Source organism: Ylistrum balloti, unplaced genomic scaffold, assembly GCF_031769215.1.
Source record: "Ylistrum balloti isolate Yb309-2 unplaced genomic scaffold, AGI_CSIRO_Ybal_v1 Utg371426, whole genome shotgun sequence".
NCBI classification, from domain to species: Eukaryota; Metazoa; Mollusca; class Bivalvia; order Pectinida; family Pectinidae; genus Ylistrum; species Ylistrum balloti.
Window position 1 is genome coordinate 89,644 of NW_026782749.1, and position 5,400 is coordinate 95,043.

At 32.7% G+C, this 5,400-nt stretch overlaps 1 long non-coding RNA gene across 1 annotated transcript; it reads right to left on the bottom strand.

Annotated features, from left to right (window-relative positions):
- Window positions 1-1,150: 1,150 nt before the first annotated feature.
- On the bottom strand, window positions 1,151-2,892 carry LOC132562468 (uncharacterized). Its single transcript, XR_009554757.1, has 3 exons — window positions 2,815-2,892; window positions 2,039-2,079; window positions 1,151-1,856 (listed from the first exon to the last, which is right to left on the bottom strand). It is a non-coding gene; the product is annotated as an uncharacterized LOC132562468 (long non-coding RNA).
- Between the last annotated feature and the right edge of the window lie 2,508 nt (window positions 2,893-5,400).

The window sequence follows — 5,400 nt, forward strand, 5'->3', positions numbered from 1 at the left end:
AATTATATGGGATGATCTTTGAAGGGAGAGGGATAGATAGAATGATTAATGATGAATTTTTCGAGTTTTTCTTAAGAATTATAATGTCATGACCGAGATGGAATTTGGAAGCATGAAAGATGTTTTTATGCTTTATTTTGATGAACTTCTAATCCTGTTCGGTATTAATAAAGAGTAGACAAAAAGATGTTACAATTGAAGTAGTCATTTACAATCAACTGTCAGCTGATGCCAGAATGTTAAATCATCAAATTATTTCAACATTTTTTATCCTGATTCTTCAATATACATATTGAAAATTGCAAAATTGAAAACACAACTAATTTAATACCTCAAAATAATTCGCTTCACGTTTTTGTAAATTAGCGCATTGATAAATTCATATCAGTAATACTGGCTTTACATTAACCACTATACAGAAGCGACAAATCACGCAGACATATTTTATCGCAATGCCTGCATATCTTGTTAGGTCACCGCTTTATAATACTAATTAAAATCTAAAATATTCTCAAAATAAATTTGACACAAAAACTAGGCAAACCTTAAATGAATGGCTATTGTTACGTTACGGAATTAACGTACAACAAATAAAACCCAACAGCTAGATTAAAATTCAAACAATTTAATAACAACAAATAAATTCTATACAGTACAATTCAAAATATTGCGATGGTGTACAGAGCCAGCTACTACTTAATCAAAAGTCAGAACTTATCTCTCAGTGGAAATCCTCCAAATCCAGATGAATCCACAATAGATTGTCCAGAAAACCGGGTAACCGCAGAATAATCCAAGATTTATTCCCACGCTGGGTATATATAAGTGCAAGTCCACAAGGCACTATCACTAAATCACTGTACAAGTCCACACTTCAGAGACTGAAGTCTCAAAATAAGCTCACTCAAGGCGTTAAAACTTCAAAAAGGCTCATCAGGGTCAGTTCCATCATATTTATATACATTAAAGGTTTCTAAAGTTCTTTTCTAGATGATTCTAGACTAGCAGGTACCTAGCTTGTTAACATGTGTCTCTAGAAACTTCCGGAAACACCCAGGTAATTCTAATAACCGAACTTTCTAGATTTAGAAACTTCGGGAAACACACAGGTCATTCTAGTAACCGAGCTTTCTAGAAAAATCTGCCTAGCACGATCTACACATATTGTGACAAATAATTATAAGGAGTTTTTTTATGTAAACAACCAATAAGATACAATGCATGTAAACACGGCACATCTGAATTTGGATTAATACACACCATCTATACATAACACTATGTATTCTGTGTTTTATCAAGGTATAGATTACATTAGAAATACGATGGTACGACTCAAAATTCCAAAATGATTTAAGGGCACTAAGGTGTTGGCAGATTATACCTATTTTCGGTGAATATATGATAAATAGGAAAATATAGATTGAAATAGTCCTTCCGAGTACAACCTACAAGATATTTTATACAGCAATCTCAAACATACTGAATGGAATATTAAGCAAATGTGTTAATCTCTTTACAAAAGATAAAAAATGTTTTTAAAATGTTACTCAGATCAAAAACTGTCAAGTAAATAATTGCTATATATGTGTTATCAAACCATATATTTACGGTTAAATATTTATGTGAACTTCTATACCGACAACTCATACAAAGCATTATGTTGTGAAGTTTGTACTATAACATCCCTTCGGTAACAACATTGTTTAACAGATATGAGTCGTGCAGCATAGATCTGGTATGACGGTCAGTTGTGGGAATGTGACAGCCCGATTATTTGACGATCATTTCATAGACGTGTGGCGCTCCTTCCTGTTCATTCGAAAGAGACGTATAATTTGGATCCGGAACGGATGATTCTGTAAGGCAATAAAACGAAATTGACGAGAGTAGGATTTTTATATAGTTAAACAAATGACGTAGAAAATGTTATTAAAAAGATATTTTTGAAGGTGACAGCAAATAATAAATGCCTTATATTATAAATATGTCTGTCTATATATCGAAAAATCGAAATAGTACTTTTGTCTTTACTCATTACCTTTGTCGTTATCTGATGACTTTTTTCTATTTTGGATTATTCTGTAAAGATAGAAAGTTGATAACTGTCAATCAGAGGAAGCAACATCGGAGGTGAATCACGATATCGGGTTTTTCTCTATTTGTTATTGTTATGATATATTGCGTTTCAAGCTTTAAGAATGCAAAAGTATACACAAAACATGACAAAGACATATTTTCTTATTAAACAAAATTACTTTCCCTGCCCGGAAATGTTGCAATGACATTTCAAAAAGCTTAATCCTACCATGTCTCTTTCTTTGCCTTATTCCTAAATATCCTCTATAAATTTACAGGCAATAACCGTTTTTTTCTGTCTTGAAGGCAAATTCTTATCGAATTTTAATTTCCGTAACGTTAAATATCTATTAATGATGGACACTTTAGCTAGTGTACGGAATAGTTTAAAATCAATTTACATTCACATGGTGTTTTATAAAGAGTTATTCCACCTGCTATATGCAAATGTGACTTTTGCTCAGAATAACAACATGTTTGTTTTTAAACATTTAAGCATTAAATAAAAGTAGCGCATTACCCGAAACTGACATTACTTAACGGAACGTTCTCAGAACAAATCTATGATGGTCAATGTGATTATATACACCGAAAAACAATAATTTGACAAATCAACAGTACTGTTCTTCTGTCGTTTGTTAACAATTTTTAGCAAGAATTGTATAACTTTGATAAACGACTGTAATTTTCATGTTGGAAGTTTTGTGGATGACAGCACACTTTACTAATGTTACTTACCGAAGTAGACATATTACCGTTGTGATGAACGCAGCAATCAGTAAACCAATAATGACGGCTTGAACAGCTATTATGATTAGCTTATGATCGGCTGAAATATAACAAAAGAGTCTGTTTGCTATTAAATCAGTACTGATCTTCCCCTCTCTGTTCAGGAAGTAGACATTTATTTCCTAAAACATGCTTCAATTAGTCTTGCTCTCTTACAATTCATGCTTGAAAATGAAATGCTGATGTTAAGGAAATTATCTCGAATATTTCGAAAAGTATATACTTACCAGTGCTGTTACAATGACCGTCGTCTTTGTTACACGTACTGTCAGTGCAAGTGTCCAGACAATCTGCACCACACACAAATCCATACTTTCCCGCACACACAAAAAATACCATGACTTAATCACTTCATAATCTTATCCTTGCAGAATGTCACACTGATAGATATAACATAGATAGTTATGCTGAGTATTGTTTATTTTATTATGCAGTTCTGTTCTAATTTGTTGTGTAAAATTTGCAATGGACTCTCGCCGTGAAAGATATTGTATTAACGTCAAACAGTAGAATTTGCCATCAATTTCTTCTTTTTGTTTATCTTCTAAGACTTACAAATATATGCATAAAACACGTCTCGCTACTTTACCTAAACATTGTCCAGTTTGTTGATCACAAACGAAATTTTTACAAGTCACGGGGCACGTTAAGGCACATGTCGCATCATACTTTCCGATAATGCAATCTACAAGTGAAAAGGAATTATAATTTTAGAACAAATGTATCAACAGTTTTATTTTTTATCAGCCGTCGCTAGTGTCATTATTTATGTTTATGTGTAATATTGTGAATTGCCAGACTTTAAAAAAAATCTTCGAATTTTGAGAATCATAGCATCATCTCGAAGGATTTTTTTTAAAATTCACTTTTGAAATTTTAAAAAGAGGTGATAAGAAACAGGGAAGACACAGGAGTACCAAAGATACCATAATGATCCATAGAAACCTTGTCTCTCGTTGAAGATTGTTAATATTCACTCATATTGCAAAATCGAATTCCTGAGTCAAATATTTAAGAAGTATTCCATTTTTTGTAGCGTAGCATTTTGATGGCGTCAAGTTAATATGTGTCTTATTCCTTATTCAAACAAAAAGTGGGTCTTTTGTATATTTAAAATTTGCTGATCTTTTGTAAACTCTTTTGAAGAACAGAATTAAGTTTCTGTTACATGTTTTGATAAGATCAATCTTGTTTTATCAAAGCAGGCCAGCAATTCGAAAGAGAATGACATGGCATCATCTAGAAACACTTTAACATAATCTAAATTCAAAAATATTTTTAAGGCAAAATAGGTATGGCCGTTTATTTCTAACATGGTTCGTGGTCGCGAACATTGTCTTTTATGTATTCTTTTTTGGTGCTTGATGTTTCCTCACTTCTTGCCTTTGAGCTTAATGTTCATTCAAGTGGAAAAAAAGAAGTCGCTTCTTTTCCAAAGACATACCAAAGAAACTAAATGATATTTTCTGTTATCCGATTGTCGCTGATGGGATGTAAAAAGATTTGTTAATCAGTATAATATGAACGAGAAAGTGTTATGCCACCGCGCCCAGGCTATGATGTTACAGTGTGATGGCACTAAAAAGTGCCCATCAGTGACCACATCATCAATGGAAGCCGTCCCTTTTTGACTGTAGCTATGGCAGAGAATTACAAACAAAATAGCAAACGTTTTCCATCCCCTATCAAAGAATCAAATTCCAGCCGTTTTAAGTTAAAAGATAGCACGTTATCCAGTGTGATACAGATCCCTAGGTAATATTGATATTGGATTCAATAAAGATAGTATCCACCAACACCTCAGACACTTCATAAACCTGTCCTTGTCTTCGACAATATAGTATGCAGACGTATGTTAGCAACCTATTCGTGGTGTAAATATAAGCAAACAATTTATACGTATTCAAGTGAATTGTATGACATTTGAAAAGAATATCATGAATATACGTTTGTCGTTCTCAATTGGTAACCCTGTGTCGTGAGGTCAAGTACAAAACAAAGAAGCAATATCAACTTGCCATAACAATGTCCCGTCTTGCGGATACAAACATTGTCTTTGTTGTGTCATAATTGGCAATGTGACAGTCAAATGGTCAAGATTCAGTTCAAAAGTAAACTTTGAAATAAGCATATCTCCATTCCAACAATGTACAAGGAATCTTTCAATCTTTCAAGAAGTGAACTTGCCTATCATTCTTAAAAACAACTCTCATCTGAGAATTGGTGTAATGTATGCCTTTGGATAGAATTCGTATTAAAAGGTATCTCGTACAATACATTGCAATGCATTGTATATACCATATAATAAAATTAATTTCACTTGTAAAATCTTGTAATATGATATATCATTATATCATATAACGACAATGAAATGACGTCACTAACCCGTCGGAGCATTATGACGTCACAAAAGAATTAATAAAAATAACGTTTACTGCACTATTCAACGGTACATTTTTTATGTCATAAACATAACAGTAGAGGTTCGAATTTGCTTCCCTCCCATTCAAATAAAAATGTCAAATTCTAGATATA